Below are 18,814 nucleotides of genomic sequence, written 5' to 3'. Positions count from 1 at the left end.
TTCATTGTTGCCAGTCATGTGACAGCCTTCACTTGAACTTTTCCCTAAGCCCTGCTAATTATTGTCCCTTAAACCCTGATTGTTTGACTCACCCTCATATGCAGTGAGTTTCTGACTATAAACACACTCTTTGTTGAAAGATTTCTTCTCATGTCTTGTCTTCCTTTCTCTTCACCATTTACACCTTGGACTTCAACTACTGCACAGAGTCTTGTCATCTTCAGAAGTTTTCGGATGACTCTGCCATAGTTGGATGCATCAGCAAGGGAGATGAGGCTGAGTACAGGGCTACGGTAGGAAACTTTGTCACATGGTGTTAGCAGAATTATCTGCAGCTTAATGTGAAAAAGACTAAGGAGCTGGTGGTAGACCTGAGGAGAGCTAAGGTACCGGTGACCCCTGTTTCCATCCAGAAGGTCAGTGTGGACATGGTGGAGGATTATAAATACTTGGGGATACGAATTGACAATAAACTGGACTGGTCAAAGAACACTGAGGCTGTCTACAAGAAGGGTTAGAGCTGTCTCTATTTCCTGAGGAGACTGAAGTCCTTTAACATCTGCCGGACGATGCTGAGGATGTTCTATGAGTCTGTGGTGGCCAGTGCTATCATGTTTGCTGTTGTGCGCTGGGGCAGCAGGCTGAGGGTAGCAGACACTAACAGAATCAACAAACTTATTCGTAAGGCCAGTGATGTTGTGGGGATGGAACTGGACTCTCTCACGGTGGTGTCTGCAAAGAGGATGCTGTCTAAGTTGCATGCCATCTTGGTCAATGTCTCCCATCCACTGCATAATGTACTGGGTGGGCACAGGAGTACATTCCACCGAGATGCAGCACAGAGTGTCATAGGAAGTCATTCCTGCCTGTGGCCATCAAACTTTACAACTCCTCCCTTGGAGGGTCAGACACCCTGAGCCAATAGGCTGGTCCTGGAACTATTTCATAATTTACTGGCATAATTTACATATTACTATTTAACTATTTTTTAACTATTTATGGTTCTATTACTAATTATTATTTATGGTGCAACTGTAATGAAAACCAATTTCCCCTGGGATCAATAAAGTATGACTATGACTATGACTATGACTATGACTATGTCATATTCAGCTTTTGCTCCTTAATTTGAGTTTGTGCTTCCAGATTCTTGAACCATCTGCCCATTAGATATATTCTCTCTATTTGCCAAATCTAAACCAATCAGTATTTTCTCGCAACTCCATTCAATGGTCTGGGTATGGGTTCAGATTGCATGCTCATCCCTGTGCTGGATTGAGGCTGTGGCCTGCAACTAGTGCAGAGAAGATGGCGGCACAACGCAGCGCGCAGTGGCCACTCTGGAATGAATATCTGTTATTTGTTAAGTAGGATACCGTGCACAATCCTAATTTGATGGAGACGGACGTGAGAAGCACGGAGGAACATCTGGTGAAACTTCTGAAATGCCTGTTTCGCCGCCGCTGCTACTGTGCGATCCAGAATCTCCGGAGGGGAAGGCCCCGAATCCTTGGCTTTGCCTGTTGCTTGGCGGCCGGGGTCGAAGCGCTCGGCAGAGATGGTGCTTGGTGCTCGGTGTCGGAGGGCTGGTCGGAGGCTCGAAGTTTTTGGACGGACTCAGAGTCAGCTGTGGTTGGGTGCTTCCTGAGTGCTGCATCAGCAAGTTTGCGGCGCTGGAGGTTCATGGCAAGGAGAGCTTCTCTTCCTTCTATCGTCTGCGTGAGATGATGGGGCTATCGGGACTTTGAGACTTTTTTTTACCGTGCCCGTGGTCTGCTCTTTATCAAATTATGGTATTGTTTTGCACTGTTGTAACTATATGTCATAATTATGTGGTTTTTGTCAGTTTTAGTCTTGGTCTGTCTTGTGTTTCTGTGATATCAAACTGGAGGAACATTGTATAATTTCTTAATGCATGCATTACTAAATGACAATAAACGAGGACTGAGTGTCCTCATAATCTAATCTAATCTAGTGGACTTCTAGATCAGCTGCAGTGATGCCTGACGTTGTGACCTTCAGATCTGAATGCTGTTTGCTTGCTTTTGTTGTTTGCACGATTTGTTTTTCTCCTCCTCTCTCTGCACACTGGGTTTTTGATGGTCTTCTTTCGCTTTTCATGTGTTCTATTGGGACTCTTTGTTTTGAGGCTGCCTGTAAGGAGACGAATCTTAAGGTTGTATAAAGTATTCATACTTTGATAATAAAATGTACTTTGTTAAATCACTGCTCAAACTCATACCCACAAATGTAAGTAACTACAGTTCTTGCAGCCTAACCCCATAGCTGATTTCACTTAGCCCTAAAACTATTTGAATGAATAAATCTATTCTGTAACTCTCATGGAACTGTACAACATATGCCCTTGGAGATGATTCTATTATACAGAATATAGGACCAACATTTGATGACTATCAGCCCACTAGCATTTTCTGTGAGTTTTAACTCTGCAGGCACTCTCCAGAACAATAAAATCGACACATTGGATCCCAGTGCTATTGACTATCACCCCTCTTCATATCCATTGGGATGCTGCTGAAGCCATCAATATTCTGCGTTGACCTATCTCTGACTCCTCATCTCAACACACGTTTTCAGAGAATCCTTTTGGGTACTGCTGTTCCTCACATTCAAAGGCAACAACAGGTGGATAAAGCCTGCACTGAAATCATTGTCTGAGAGAAGAAACTCATTCAAGACCCAAAGTTCAGCAGCCTGTAAGAACACGGAGCATTATAAGCAGTATCCAAATAGATAGTGGGTGATTTGGTCATTTATTATATAAACATTTAGAATCATTACAGAATGGGAGGAAGTCATTTTAGCCCATCAAGTACTTGTAAAAGCAATCTAGAGAATCCCATTCCATTACCCTCTGCAGTAGACATGAAAGTTCTTTCTGTTCAGGAACTTATTCAGCTTTCTTTTGAATGCCACAATTAAATCTACTCTCCACTTGTTGCATGACAATGCTTCCTTTGTTTTCTTCTTGTCAATCATCTTCATTCCATGTACCCTAGCACTAGATCCCTCTGCCAATGGGAACAATTTTAAAGATTAAAGATTAGCTTTATTTGTCATTTGTACATCGAAACATACAGTAAAATTCATCATTCGTGTCGAAGACCAACACAGTCTGAGAATGTTCTGAGGGCAGCCTGCAAGTGTTGCCATACTTCTGGTACCAGAAGCAGTGGATTCAGTCCAGTCCATCACGGGTAAAGCCCTCCGGACCAGTCAGCACTTCTACATGGAGAGTTCATCATCAGGGACTCCCACCACACAGACCATGCTCTCTTCTTGCTGTTGCCATCAGGAAGAAGGTACAGGAGCCTCAGGACTCACATCACCGAGTTCAGAAACAGTTATTACCCCTCAACCGTCGTCGTCATCGTGGCTATTCCTCGGGGTCGAGGATGATGGTCTTCGTTCTGAAGAAGTGGCCTACAGAGCGAAGACGCCTGTGCATGTATTTCTTTAACGTGTACTTGATGTTGCACTCCAAGAAGCACACCATACTTCACAAATCAACCAACTGATTCCAATGGCATGGAAACCACGACGATTGGAGCTGATTGATTTGTTGCAGCCTTCATCCGCCTTCACAGCCGTTGAGTTCGAAGTAACTTGGTCCGTCTGTTCCACCGTTGAGGTCTTGGTTGGATTGTTCTTTGTCAGGGACCTCACCCTTGACCTTACCACCATGGGTGACCCTACCAGGAGCATAGCTCCAGACGGCATTGCTCTCGGGATCACAAGACAACACAAGCTTCTCCACCGTGACAAGGTGACAATCCACGGAGAAGGCCCCTCAACCATCAGGCTCTTGAATCAGGGGGATTTTCTTCACTCAACTTCACTTGCCCCATCACTGAGATGTTCCTAAACCTATGGATTCACTTTCAAGGACTCTTCATCTATTTTCTCGATATTTATTGCTTATTTATTTATTATTATTATTTCTTTTTGTATTTGCACAATTTGTTGTTTTTTTGCACAATGGTTATACACCCAGTTGGTGCAGTCGTTCATTGATTCTGTTATGGTTATTGGATTTATTGAGTATACCCCCCAAGAAAATGAATCTCAGCATTATATATGGCGATGTACCGTATGTGTACTTTGATAATAAATTTACTTTGAACTTTGAACATAGCATGCCCACAACCTAGTACCATTATATCTTTGGAACATGGGAAGAAACAGGAAACATACATGGTCACAGGGAGAAGATGTAAGTTCCTTACAGACAGCGGAGGGAATTAAACCACAATCGCTGCCGCTGTAAAGCATTACATTAGCCACTACACTACAGAGTTACCCATTATGCTATCATGCCTCTTGGTAAATAATGATTAGTTTGGCAAAGGGGATGTTTCTGTGCTGTACTGTTCACTGTTCTGTTTGAATTTATTTCTGTCAGGATTCAAGACTCAAGGTTGTTTAAAGTCAATTGCAGTACACAAGTGTAAAGGAGAAGGAAATATTTTTTCAGATTATGAGAACACGCAGTCCTCTTTTATTGTCATTTAGTAATGCATGCATTAAGAAATGATACAATATTCCTCCGGTGTGATATCACAGAAACACAGGACAGACTAAGGCTGAAAAACTAACAAAACCACATAATTATAACATATAGTTACAACAGTGCAGCAATACCATAACTTGATGAAGAACAGTCCATGGCACAGTAAAAAAGTTCAAGGTCTCTCGAAATTCCCACATCTCACGCAGATGGGAGAAGGAAGAAAACTCTCCCTGCCATGCCCGATCACAGTCCGACTCTGAGTTGTCCGAAAACTTCGAGCTCTGATCAGCCCCCCGACACCAAGTACCCAGCACCATCTCTGCTGAACGCTTCGACCTCAGCCTTGGTCGTCAGCAGCAGGCAAAGCCGGGGATTTGTTACTCTGGATTTGATGTAGCGCAAAAGAAACAATAAGACAATGAACACAATACTAAAAAATATATAAATATGTACCTAAGAAAGCTCACTCTATATATATTGATTAATTGTATGTCCATAAAGTGATACTAGGCACAGGCGTGTCTGCACGTAAGGTGACTGACAGGAAATGATATATATGTAGTGGTTGGGAAAGTGAAGGGGTGGGTTAGTGGGCATTGATCAGCCTTACTGCATGGGAAAAGTAATGATTTTTGAATCTGGTGGTCCTGGCATGGATACTATATAGCACTAAGAAGACTACATAGTATCAATAACATCTTAGATGGAATGGGACAAACAGTCCATGAACATGGTAAGTAGGATCATTCATGATATTACTAGCCCTTTTCCGGCACCTTGCTGTATAGATGGCATTGATGGTGGGTAGGCTGGTGCCAATGAAACACTGGGTAGTTTTGACTACCCATTGTAGAGCCTTCCTATCTGCTACAGTGCAGTTTCCATACCATGCAGTGATGTAACATGTTAGGATGCTCTCTACTGTGCATCTTTAGAATGATGTGAGTATAGATGTGTTGTAATCTAACCACCTTCACCTTCCTTAGAAAGAAGATATGTTATTGTGCTTTCCTGGTTGTATAGAATGTGTCCTGGGACCATGAGAGGTTGAAACTGTCGTGGTCCCAAAACACTCCCAGGTGTTTGAAACTGCTCGCAGTTTCTACTGATGTGCCACCGATTTAAAAAGGAGCGCGAGTGGTATAAATTCTCCTGAAATCAACAGCCACCTCTTTTGTCTTGTTGGCATTGAGGAAGAGGTTATTTGCCTGGAACCAGACCTTGAGCTCTTCCACCTCCTCTCTGTAGGCCATCTCACCATTGTTGACGATGAACTCCACCACTGTTGCATCATTGGCGAACTTGACTATATGATTACTTGGGTGCTTGGACATACAGTCAAGTGTGATCAGAGTGTATGGCAATGGGTTCAGCACACAACTCTGGGGGGACCCATGTTGAGAATGTTTGGGAGGTAGGAGCTGCCGTGCATCCTGACTATCTGAGGTCTGTTGGTTAGGAAGTCTAACACCCAGTTGCACAGTAGTGTTAGACCAAGAATTAGGAGTTGGTTCACCCAGGTCTGTGGGGCAATGGTGTTGAGTGGCAAACTGAAATCTGGAAACAGCCTTCTGACATAAATTCTTTGGTACAGGGATGATGGTGGCTGATTTGCAGCATGTGGTGATGACAGTGTGGATGAGTGAAGTGTTGAAGATGTCCGTGAAGATATCAGAGAGCAGGTGTGCACACTCCCTGTGTACTTGGTCTGAGATGTTGTGTGGACGAGCCATCTTACCTTCTGCCAAGTCTTTCTCACATCTGCTGCTGCTGCTGCAGAAGACAGTGGCTGCTCAGCTGGGAGAGGGTAGCTTTTGTGGCTGGCATTGTGTTGCATGCTTCAAATCGTCAGGGAGGGAGGATACAATGCTGTTTTTCCTCACATTGTCAGTAATACTCTTGATGCCCAGCCACATACGCCAGGGTTTGTTATCGGACAGGTCTTCCTGAATTTTTGTTCATAAGCGGTCTTTGCCCTTTTGATGCCAAAGGTGATTTTTCTCCTGGCTGCTCTGCAAGCTGTTCTGTCTCGAGATTTGAGGGCAGATAGTAAAAGACACAAATGAGTAATTAAACTCTCCTCCATGTCCTTGAATTTCCAAGTATGGGCAGTTTCCAGATTTTCAATCTAAAAATATTTCCCCAGCCTTAAACAAGAAATAGAACACCATTTCCTCTTCCCTGACAGAGGCCCCCTTTCATTACAAGAGTTATTCCAGCATATTTGATTATGCACAAACATGAACATTGTTTTCTATATGTTGGGTACCATTTTCCTTTTGTGATGCCAGGCACACGACCAGTTATGCATACACTCTTGAAGTAAAAGTCAAGGTAATTATATCAAAAGAAGGAGATCCTTGGCTTTGGATCTGTAGCATGAAAGAAATGCATAGCAATTCCTGGAAATCCAAAGCACACTTTAACAAAGCAAATAAATTTTGCTGTGCTTCAAATTGCCTCAGGGCTGTTCACTTAATTTAGCATCAGTTCACTGCAAACTTCTTGGCAACGTGACCCACAGGAATGTTAATTTTTAAAAATGAGAATTCTCTTCAGGCATTTCTGAATCAAATCAAAATCTGATCCTTTGAGCCGGGTTGAAGAATCCTACAGGATTTCAGCTGTGTCTCACAGGGTTTAATAATATCTGGTGGGATAATGCTGCAATCCTTCAGGAGTTTGTGGTAAATGGGAGGTCATACCTATACTTTTGTACCAAGCAACTTTATCAAGATGTCTTTGTGCTGCTGACCTAAGAATTACATTAAAGTAACTGAGGAATCTGTGGTAACATTAGCTGTCTGCTCGAGCATGCAATGAGAGGTAAAGTGTACAGATGTACAAAGAAAGCCAGCCTTCTGTAAATATTGATTATTTTCTCATTTCTGAGATGGCTTTATCATCACCATGTATTTTCTTAACTTATTCCTGGGGGTCAAGGTACTTCTTGATCAATCTGCATCTATTAAAGATATACGTCTGTGTTGATGTTCATTGAAAGAATGCAGTAAGACCTAGAATGTAGTATGACTTTGTGGGTCCAGTGTGGACTCATAAGTAACAAGTAACTCTTGTTGAACAGAGACACAAGCAATACCATCTCCAACATGAGAGAGTAAAACAACCTACTCTTGACATTCAGTGGCATTACCACGAGTCTTTCATTATCAATATCCTGGGGCCACCAAACAAAAAAGCTGCACATATACCACAGTTATAAGAGGAATTAAGAACCTAAGTATCTTGTGGCAACTGACTTGACTCCTGGTGCTCCAAGGCATAAAGGTAGTCTGACGTCACTATCTACAAGGCACAAATCAGGATCCTGATAGAATACTCTTCTCTTGCCTGGAACTTCCCGGTGGCCAAACATTTTAATTCTGATTTCCACTCCTGTTCCGACATGTTGGTCCAAGGCCTTCTCTTGCGCCACAATGAGGTCACCTTCAAGCTGGAAGAGCAACACCTTATATTCTGTCTGGTTAGCCTTCAAACTGATAGCATGGATGTCGATTTCTCCTTCCTGTAAAAAAAATCTCTCCCCTCCCCTCTTCTTCTATTCTCCAATCTGCCCTCTTACCTCTTCTCGACTGCCTATCACTTCCCCCTGGGTCCCTTCCTCCTCCTCTTTCTTCTATGGTCCAGTCTCCTCTCTTGTCAGGTTCCTTCCTCTCCAACCTTTCACTTTTTCCACCCACTTGGCTTCTTCCGTCACCTTCTAGCTAGCCTCCTTCCCCTTCCTGGTGCTTCATGGGAGACGGGAGATCGAAAGCAGCAAGCTGGCTGCTGGCTGTGTGTCCAGAGACCCGGGTTCTTTGGGCACAGAGCTCAGAAAAAGCGACACAAGGGACTTTTAACATTGTAAATCAGCGAGTTGTTTGTTATGTCTCCCCTCTCGCTGTGAAACAGGGACATCTCTTTTTCCCTTATTAGGGAGAGACAGAGAGTCTGTGGCATATCAAATTACTGGGTGAACAAGAAGTCTTTGGAGTACCGCAAGTCTGTGTCTTCATTGATGCTTTGCTGCACGCTTGAGTGCTTGGTAGGGGGCGCCGATGCTCTTTTTTGCTGGGGGGGGGGAGGTTTGTTGCTTTGTTGCTGCTTATGTGTGGGTTAGGGTTAGGGTTAACTGTCATTCATTCTTTGGGGCACTCCTCTGTTTTCTTGGACGTTTGCGAAGAAGAAGAATTTCAGGATGTATATTGTATACATTTCTCTGACATTACCTTTGAAACCTTTGAAGTCCAGGTGGCAAGCAGCTTTTCAAGGGCAAGTAGGGCTGAACAATAAATCTGGTCTTATCAGCCATGCCGTCGTCCTGAACATGAATTTACAGAAAGGCTCCCTCTGAAACACTCAATAATGGTCACTTCTAGGTCAATACTTTCCAAGTTCTCCCTGAAGAGCTGCAAAAATGTATTTAACAAGAATGTCTGTGACCTGACACAAGAGTGGTTCATACATGAGCAAATATTCAGAGTGACTTAATACAGTTGTTGCTGGATTTCTCTGTGGTAGAAGTTGCCATTTAGCGCAGCGCTGAATAAAACAGCGTTGGACACTTGAAATTCCAGTCTAACACATGTCATGCATTAAAGCACTACCACTTCAAAACTTAGTCGGCTTTGCATGAGATCCCAAGAATGATATTTACGAAGGGGTGGGGAGGTGTCACAACAGAGATGGTCTTATGTAAGGAAACTTGCGCATCACCCATCACTCTGTGATCATTGTGAAGGGTGGAGATGATGGAGGAAGTCAGCTGCTGGTGGGGAAAGGGTTTGCAGCAGAGAGACATATATTGGAAAGGAAAGATTAGCGTGTTGCAGGAGGAAGACATCATGGAATAGTTACAATTGTGCACTCGGCACGCTTGGATGGGGTCAGGGAGTGTATGAATACATTCTAAGAGCATTGGTGTTAAGGGAGTAGAAGTCTGCAGGACATAGTAGCACAACTAGTGGAACTGCTGCTTCATAGCTCCAGAGGTCTGGGTTCAGTCCTGGTCTCAGGTGCTATCTGTGCGGAGTTTGCATATTCTCTTTGCAACCAGGTGCATTTCTTTGCCACCTTTGCTATCCGATTACGATACGGTTTGGTAGGTAAATTGACAGGTGTCGATTACCCACAATATGTGGTAGAGATAGAATCAGGGGGTGGGAGGGTGGAGGGTGAAGTACGAATGTAGAGGTTGGGTGGGGAGCAGGGGGTAGAGTTGCTGAGAATGTGGGGAGAAAAGAAATGTAGGATGAAAGTAAGATTGGTGTAAACAAGTGACCAATGGTGGTTGTTTCCAAGGGCTGAAGAGCCTACGTCTGTGTTATGAATGTCTATGACTCCATGAGTTATGAAGGATCAAGGAATCACTAAGAAGGAAAAGAGTAGCTGGAATTAAATAGCAGACCCAGAGCCTAACACAGCACGCCTGGCAACGTCAGTCCCCTTCTAGTAATGTCCAAGCAGACCTCAATATTGTGCTTGGTGTTTGCCTTGAGGTGTGGACTTCATGCAATTCATGAGTTTCCTCTGAGCAACATGGTATTGCAAGGCAGTAACCAAACAGGAATGATGTGCACAGATGACACAGAGTAAAAATGCAGGTATGTCCAGGATTCCGATAACATTCTGTCATGTAGTAGACAGAAATCTTGTATTATACAGTCGTATTTCTAGGTGCATTGGTTTTGTTAAAATAAATTGAGCTGTAGAACAACTGATTGTTCCTGACAATTCACCCTTACTTTTAGTAATTTTTAGTGTAACATACCATGAAATAAATTTACAGACTCTGTTAAACTTGTATTCTGTTGAAAACAGGGATAGTTTTGTCATAGCAATTTGTGTAAATGTACAAAAAACTTCTCCAATCCTCTGAGGTTTCTCATTGGTCTTGGATTTCATCGTTAATTGGCTGAAATAGGAGTATCCCGTCCAGCGTGTGGGTCTTATCCATGTTTACCAGCAAGCTTAATTCTCTGTGGCAAAAACAGTATTAGTATGTTCAGGCCAAGTAGCAAAGTGACCTCTTTGTTATCTCTACGAACTCTTCCCTCACTCCACTTCTCTGGTATCATATAGTTGTCATTCTTCCTATTTAAAGAAGTACAAACAGCTCTTTAAGTAATAGATTGCAGGAGTTATTATCTAAAATGGAGAACAACAGCTGATTGGAATGTGCAGTTGACATGAATGAAAGTAGAGAACATAGAAAAACAGAAAATAGGAGCAGGCCATTCAGCCCCTCAAGCTCATTCCTCTATGAACATGATCTAACATGTATCACCCATCTCATTACCTCTCTTCTCACACCCTTGATGCATTTTGTGCTTAATGGGGTGGATGAAGTGTTGATCCATACTATGTGCATATGTACACTATTCAATGATTCTTTCATTATAGTCATAAGTCACAGTCATACTTTATTGATCCCGGGGGAAACTGGTTTTCGTTACAGTTGCACCATAAATAATAAATAGTAATAAAACCATAAATACTTAAATAGTAATATGTAAATTATGCTAGGAAATAAGTCGGGGACCAGCCTATTGGCTCAGGGTGTCTGACCCTCCAAGGGAGGAGTTGTAAAGTTTGATGGCCACAGGCAGGAATGACTTCCTATGACGCTCTGTGTTGCATCTTGGTGGAATGAGTCTCTGGCTGAATGTATTCCTGTGCCCACCCAGTACATTATGTAGTGGATGGGAGACATTGTCCAAGATGGCATGCAACTTGGACAGCATCCTCTTTTCAGACACCACCGTGAGAGAGTCCAGTTCCATCCCCACAACATCACTGGCCTTACGAATGAGTTTGTTGATTCTGTTGGTGTCTGCTACCCTCAGCCTGCTGCCCCAGCACACAACAGCAAACATGATAGCACTGGCCACCACAGACTCGTAGAACATCCTTAGCATCGTCCGGCAGATGTTAAAGGACCTCAGTCTCCTCAGGAAATAGAGACGGCTCTGACCCTTCTTGTAGACAGCCTCAGTGTTCTTTGACCAGTCCAGTTTATTGTCAATTCGTATCCCCAGGTATTTGTAATCCTCCACCATGTCCACACTGACCCCCTGGATGGAAACAGGGGTCACTGGTACCTTAGCTCTCCTCAGGTCTACCACCAGCTCCTTAGACTTTTTCACATTAAGCTGCAGATAATTAGGTGTGGAAAAGCCCACTATGAAGGGCAAAAGGCTGTAAATATTGGAAATCAGAAATAAAAAAGCAAAATGCTGGAAATACTCAATCCCTGTGTGTGTTTTCATGGTACTGCATCCATCTCCTATTGTCCTTCATTTGTTATTGTGTCACATGTTGCTTAGGTGCATTAAGTAGTACAGCAAAGATTGCACTCAAGATGAAGTTACTTAACATTGATTCATTTGTCATCTGCCTTCAGCCTCATTAAAGAGTTGTCTTCCTTGGTTTCAGAACTCAGATTGAGGGAAGAGTGCACTATTGAACCTTTCCTCTCATTTCTGAGATCCATTTTCATCTTTGACTGATGTCTATTTATCTGAATTTGTTTCATATTATCTTTCCTTAATAAAACATTTCAATCATAGATATTAAGTCATCATTTGGTCCAACATCAATCCTCTAAACTTCTGTCACCGTTTGTATCCAGATATTTCTCTTGACAGTTACTACCCTTCAACCATCAAGCTCCTGATCCAGTGTGGGCAGCTTCACTCACCTCAATATTGAACTCGTCACTGAATATAACCTGTGGAATCACCTTCAAGGACTCTACAACTCATGTTCTCAGATTGATTGATAATTTTTGATTTTTTTTGCAACTGCATAATTCTTTTGAACTTCGGTTGCTTGCCAGTCCTTGTTTGTAGTTTTTCATTACTGCTGTTGTATTTCTTTGTTCTACTGTGAATGCCCGCACGAAAATGAAACAGGGTAGAATTTGGTGACATATACTTTCTGTGATAATAAACTTACTTTGAATAGAAAATTTCATGAAACACTCTAAGATCATTAAAACATGAAAGAGACCATTCTGCCTACCTTATCCAAACTAGCTTCTCTACAATAACGTTCCAGTCAGTTCTGCTACAGGATTCCCAGCGCTCTCTCTAACCCCCTGTATTTTCTTTGTCTTCAAGAATTTGCCCTTTCTGAAAACCTTAAGTTTGTTTCTGTCACAATACAATTCAGATCCTGGCAAAGCTATATGCTAACTTGATTACCTTACTTCGGCATAGGGACGCAGTGAGAATGCACCAGCAACAACATGCAACTAACCATTTTGAGAGAGTTAAGTGGGGCCTAATGGACAAACAGACAAGAAATGCAATGAGACCAGATTCTGAAAGAGCTTTCCAGCTGGATATTTGATTAAAAATAAATTGCAGACGAATGGGATTAATTGGGTATCTCATTAAAGAGTGAATGTATGCATGATGTTCTGAATAGCTTTCTTCTATGTTTTGTGCCTTGTAAACTAACTGAAGTACAAATTGAGGCATAATCTTTTTAACTATGCTAGTCAGTCTTCAATGCTTTCATTTGAAAAATGGCACATGAGAAGTACAACATCTCCCCGTGAGAGTTGTCTAACTTCCAGTATTTTCCCCTCTTCCCCTTCTCTCTATTCCCCCATGCTGGCACCTTTCTTATCCCTTCTCGCCTCCTCACCTGCTCATTATCTCCCTCTGGTGCCCCTCCTCTTTCCCTTTCTCTCATTCTCCTCAGATTCCTTCTTCTTCAGCCTTTTTACTTCTTTCACCTATCACCACCCAGCTTCTCACTTCATTCCCCATCCCCCATCCACCCACCTTGCCCCTCACCTAGTTTCACCTATCACCTGCCAGCCTAAACTCCAGGAAGGGTCTCGGCCTGAAACATCAAATGCTTATAACTCTCCGTGGATGCTGCCTGGCCTGCTGTGTTCCTCCAGAATCTGCAGAATCTCTTGTGTTTATGATATCCGAGTCTTTGTTTTGTGGTTGGTGATAGAAAGGGGGATCTGAACACGTAGTATTTATAACCTTAGGGGGGGGAGGGGACAACTGATACTATTTCAATATCTCTAATCCTTTAGGTTAAAATATATTTTACTAATCTATGAAGTATCACCGTTTAGAACTCAAACTGTGCACACTGCGCCATTTCTCATTCAAAGCTCTTTTATTAGAAAATGCTGTTAGTTTTGAAACAAAAATAGACTAGCATGTATAATAAGTTGAGATAAGCTTCCAGGGGACACTTTCTTCAGAAATGAATGTTAAATCAATATCTTTTGTTGTACCGGGTAGGGGCAGTGGAGATGACTTTAAATATTCCAGTCACAAGCACTTTAGTGGATTGAATGAAAAGGAGTCCTACAGTAGGGAGAAAAATCATCATACAAATCCAAGGAAAAACATTAATTTCTTGTAACAGTTGCTGAGATGATGTGTCTTTCAAACGATAAATAACATTTTGAATGTTGGTTTTGTATCATCTTTGTTTTAAAGTATCCAGAAGAAGCATAGGTATCCTAATACCTACAGAGTCCATCTCTCCTATAAGACCATTAATATATTTAGTCACATCACTGACCTGATGCTGGAATTAAGACACTTCACATCATACCAGATGAATGTGAGCTTTAAACTTTTTCTACATAGGCATCTGTTAGTCTCATGAGACCATGGGTTTGCGCCTTGAAAGGTTTCCAGGGCGCAGGCCTGGGCAAGGTTGTATGGAAGATCGGCAGTTGCCCATGCTACAAGTCTCCCCTCTCTACACCACCGATGTTGTCCAAGGGAAGGGCACTAGGGCTGATACAGCTTAGCTCCGGTGTCATTGTAGAGCAATGTATGGGTAGGTGCCTTGCTCAAGGACACAACACGCTGCCTCAGCTGAGGCTCGAACTAGCGACCTTCAGATCACTAGACTATATGATTTTTTTACTGTTCCTGACTATTTAGGATATCCTCTCCCTGTGACTAAATGTAGATTCTGAAGTGGTTCTGCAACATTTTCCTCTGGCTAGTACAATTTTTGTAGCTCCAGTTTCAAAGGTTCATTTTATTATCAAAGTATGTATGCAGAATACAATTCTGAGACTCGTCTTCTCCAGATAGGCATAAAACACAGAAAAAACCATGGTAGTCATTGAAAGAAAAGACATCAATCCTCCCCCTGCATGAAAAATAAAAAGAAACCAAGCTCACAAGCCCCAATTCCCCCCACCCCTCCCTCGCACAAAAACTAACAGTTCACCCACCTGGAAAACAGCAAGCCCTCTAACCCCAATCCCCTCCCATGCAAAAAAAAACATGGACACCTAATCCCCAACCACCTCTATTTCTGGTATTTCAAAAGCAGATCCTCTGTAGTTCTTTACTTAGTTACAAAGATTGACACCTTTGGCTCCTGGTCTATGCTATGTTACTGGATTGCATCCAGCCCAGGATTGTGGTTCTTTCATGCTTCCCCACCATCCCTCGTCCTGGAACTGCAGGTTCTAGACTTGCTCAGTAAAACTGATTGGAAATTCCAATGTGGGCATTGGGTGTGTAAAGAAGAGCAGTTCCAAGTAAGTGAATTGTTGACTAAATTGGTCTAGGGTTAGATAATGCACCAATCAGTGCCTCCGGATACATACACCAGTGTGAATCATCCATTTCAGGAGAAGGCTTTTTAAATAGTGCTTCCTACTCTCGGTGATTGCTGCTTATCATGCTGAGAGCTTACTAAACTGACAGTGTGAGTGAGTAAATTAGCATCAGTAGGAAGAGTGTTGTTAGCCCAAGATAAGCTGGGTTAATAGTTTATATAGCAAACAGAACAGTGAAAAGACTGCACATTCTGGAATTCAGAGGACCCTAGTACTATAGCGCTCTGAATGCAGACTGGAAAAAACACAAGCAGCTTGTCCCATGTCCTCTGGTACACCAAAAGGATAACAATGTCCATGTTGGGAGCATACACACACCTGGCATAAGTAACAGAAAGAGTGTTTCACCATACAAACCACCCATCTATCCCACATCATCCTTCTCGTTGACTGAGTACTCATTCCTGAGGCAGAAGAATCCAGTCTTGCAATGCTTTTCTTAAGTCTCAGTCCTTGAATTCTTAGACAATGTCCCCTTATTCGAGAGTGTCTAGGTGATCATGAGACCAGCATAATCAGTCTTTTTCCAATCTTTTCTTACATTGGAGAAACATGGAATTAGATTCAGAAAAAAATCTTTAGCTGTGGTTGATCTTTGCATTAATAGCAACAGGTTTTTTTTCAATGGATTGTGTGTGTGTGTGTGTGTGTGTGTGTGTGTGTGTGTGTGTGTGTGTGTGTGTGTGTGTGTCCATATACATGCATACGAGCAGGTGCATATGTTCAATCTGAGACACCACTTGGGGAAGACGTGGTTCATGGGTGATGGAATTCACTGTATCAGCACAACCTCCTTAGTTCCTCAAATTACACATCACTGAGGACCTCACCTGGTTTGTACATACTGGCAGTGTGGTGAAAAAAGCACAACGGTACCTTTTTCTTTACCTCAGGAGGGTGAAGAAGTTCAGAATGAATCCCCAAATCCTAAGGACTTTCTACAGGGGAGCAATTCAGCGCATCCTGACTGGCTGCATCACTACCAGGTATGGAAACTGTACTTCCCTCAGTCGCAGGACTCTGCAGAGAGTGATGCGAACAGCCCAGCACATCTGTGAATGTGAACTTCCCACTATTCAGGACATTTACAGTGACAGGTGCATAAAAAGGGCCCGAAGGATCATTGGGAGCCTGAGTCAACCCAACCACAAACTGTTACAGCTGCTACCATCTGGGAAACAGTACCGCAGCATTAAAGCCAGGACCAACAGGCCCTAGGACAACCTCTTCCACCAGGCCATCAGACTGATTAACTCACGCTGGCACAATTGTATTTCTAAATTATATTGACTGTTCTGTTGTATATCTTACAGTCAGCCAGTCAGTCAATCAGTGGGTGCCGTCCCGAATCCGGGGTTGGTGGATAAGCATCTCCATCTTCTTCGATCTTGCGCTCTTTTTCTGGCCTCAGCATAACTCAACCCAGTCCATTGCCTCACTTTATCGCACCAAGTGGTTCACTGCTTTCCTCTTTCCCTCTTTCCTTCTATCATCCCTTCCAATAACAATTTCTGCAGTCCACCACCTCTTAACAAGTGCCCGGCATATTCCAGCTTCCTTTTCTGCACATTCTTCAGCAACTCCTTTTCTCTCCTCACTCTCTTCAACACTTCCATATTACTGACCTTCTGCTTACAAGGATAAGTGCCAGGAGGGAGATTGGTGGGGAGGGATGGGAGGGGATGAATGGACAAGGGAGTCCCGTAGGGAGCGATCCCTGCGGAAAGTGGAGGGGCGGGGAGGGAAAGATGTGCTTAGTGGTGGGATCCCGTTGGAGGTGGCGGAAGTTACGGAGAATTATATGTTGGATCTGGAGGCTGGTGGGGTGGTAGGTGAGGACAAGGGGAACCCTATTCCTAGTGGGGTGGCGGGAGGATGGAGTGAGAGCAGATGTACGTGAAATGAGGGAGATGCATTTGAGAGTAGAGTTGATGGTGGAGGAAGGGAAGTCCCTTTCTTTAAAAAAGGAGGACATCTCCCTCGTCCTGGAATGAAAAACCTCATCCTGACAACAGATGCAGCGGAGACGGAGGAATTGCGAGAAGGGGATGGCATTTTTGCAAGAGACAGGGTGAGAAGAGGAATAGTCCAGATTAATTCTCTGTAACTTCCGCCACCTTCAATGGGATCTTTCCCTCTCCCCCCTCTGCTTTCCACAGGGTTCGCTCCCTATGCGACTCCCTTATCCATTCGTACCCCCCATCCCTCCCCTCCGATGTCCCTCCTGGCACTTATCCTTATAAGCGGAACAAGTGCTACACATGCCCTTACACTTCCTCCCTCACCACCATTCAGGGCCCCAGAAAGTCCTTCCAGATGAGGCAACACTTCACCTGTGAGTTGGCTGGGGTGATATACTGCGTCCGGTGCTCCTGATGTGGCCTTCTATATATTGGCAAGACCCGGTGCAGACTGGGAGATCGTTTCGCTGAACACCTACGCTCTGTCCACCAGAGAAAGCAGGATCTCCCAGTGGCCACACATTTTAATTCCACGTTCCATTCCCATTCTGATATGTCTATCCACGGCCTCCTCTACTGTAAAGATGAAGCCACACTCAGGTTGGAGGAACAACACCTTATATTCCGTCTGGGTAGCCTCCAACCTGATGGCATGTGTTGTAGCGTGGATGAAGTAACCAGAGAGACAGAGTCAGAGGATTACAAATACCTGGGGATACGAGTTGACATAAACTGGACTGGTCAAAGAACACTGAGGCTGTCTACAAGAAGGGTCAGAGCCGTCTCTATTTCCTGAGGAGACTGAGGTCCTTTAACATCTGCCAGACGATGCTGAGGATGTTCTACAAGTCTGTGGTGGCCAGTGCTATCATGTTTGCTGTTGTGTGCTGGGGCAGCAGGCTGAGGGTAGCAGACACCAACAGAATCAACAAACTCATTCGTAATGCCAGTGATGTTGTGGGGATGGAACTGGACTCTCAGACAGTGGTGTCTGAAAAGAGGATGCTGTCCAAGCTGTATGCCATCTTTGACAATGTCTCCCATCCACTACATAATGTACTGGTTGGGCACAGGAGTACATTCAGCCAGAGACTCATTCCACCGAGATGCAACACAGAGCGTCATAGGAAGTCATTCCTGCCTGTGGCCATCAAACTTTACAACTCCTCCCTTGGAGGGTCAGACACCCTGAGCCAATAGGCTGGTCCTGGACTTATTTCCTGGTATAATTTACATATTGCTATTTAACTATTTATGGTTTTATTACTATTTATTATTTATGGTGCAACTGTAACGAAAACCAATTTTCCCCGGGATCAATAAAGTATGACTATGACTATGACTGGTAGATACAAAGCAGCTTCTTCATTCGACACAGCAAGGTACAGCAGGCATCTTACGGACGGAGACGCTTTCCGCGGATAGGTCTGCTAGCTCAATGTGGGCTTGATATTTATATGCTAAACACAAAGGCAATCGCTACTTAAAAAGTTACAGACAATGCATAGACAATGCTTCCTCTTGAAGCTACATACAAAATCTCATACCATCCTTTCCTTCCGACGCCAACATGTCTGGGTTGGTATCCACAGCCTTTAGGAATGTAAGTTAAGTCTACGATACATTTATTTGGCATTTCCCGTGCTAACATAGAAGACAATTAATATTTATCATGTATAGATAATACTGTCTTCCAAACTA

Source organism: Mobula birostris, chromosome 25 (genome assembly GCF_030028105.1).
Source record: "Mobula birostris isolate sMobBir1 chromosome 25, sMobBir1.hap1, whole genome shotgun sequence".
In the NCBI taxonomy this organism is placed as follows: Eukaryota; Metazoa; Chordata; class Chondrichthyes; order Myliobatiformes; family Myliobatidae; genus Mobula; species Mobula birostris.
The sequence above is the reverse complement of the archived record's forward strand: the minus strand, read 5'-3'. Positions refer to the sequence as shown.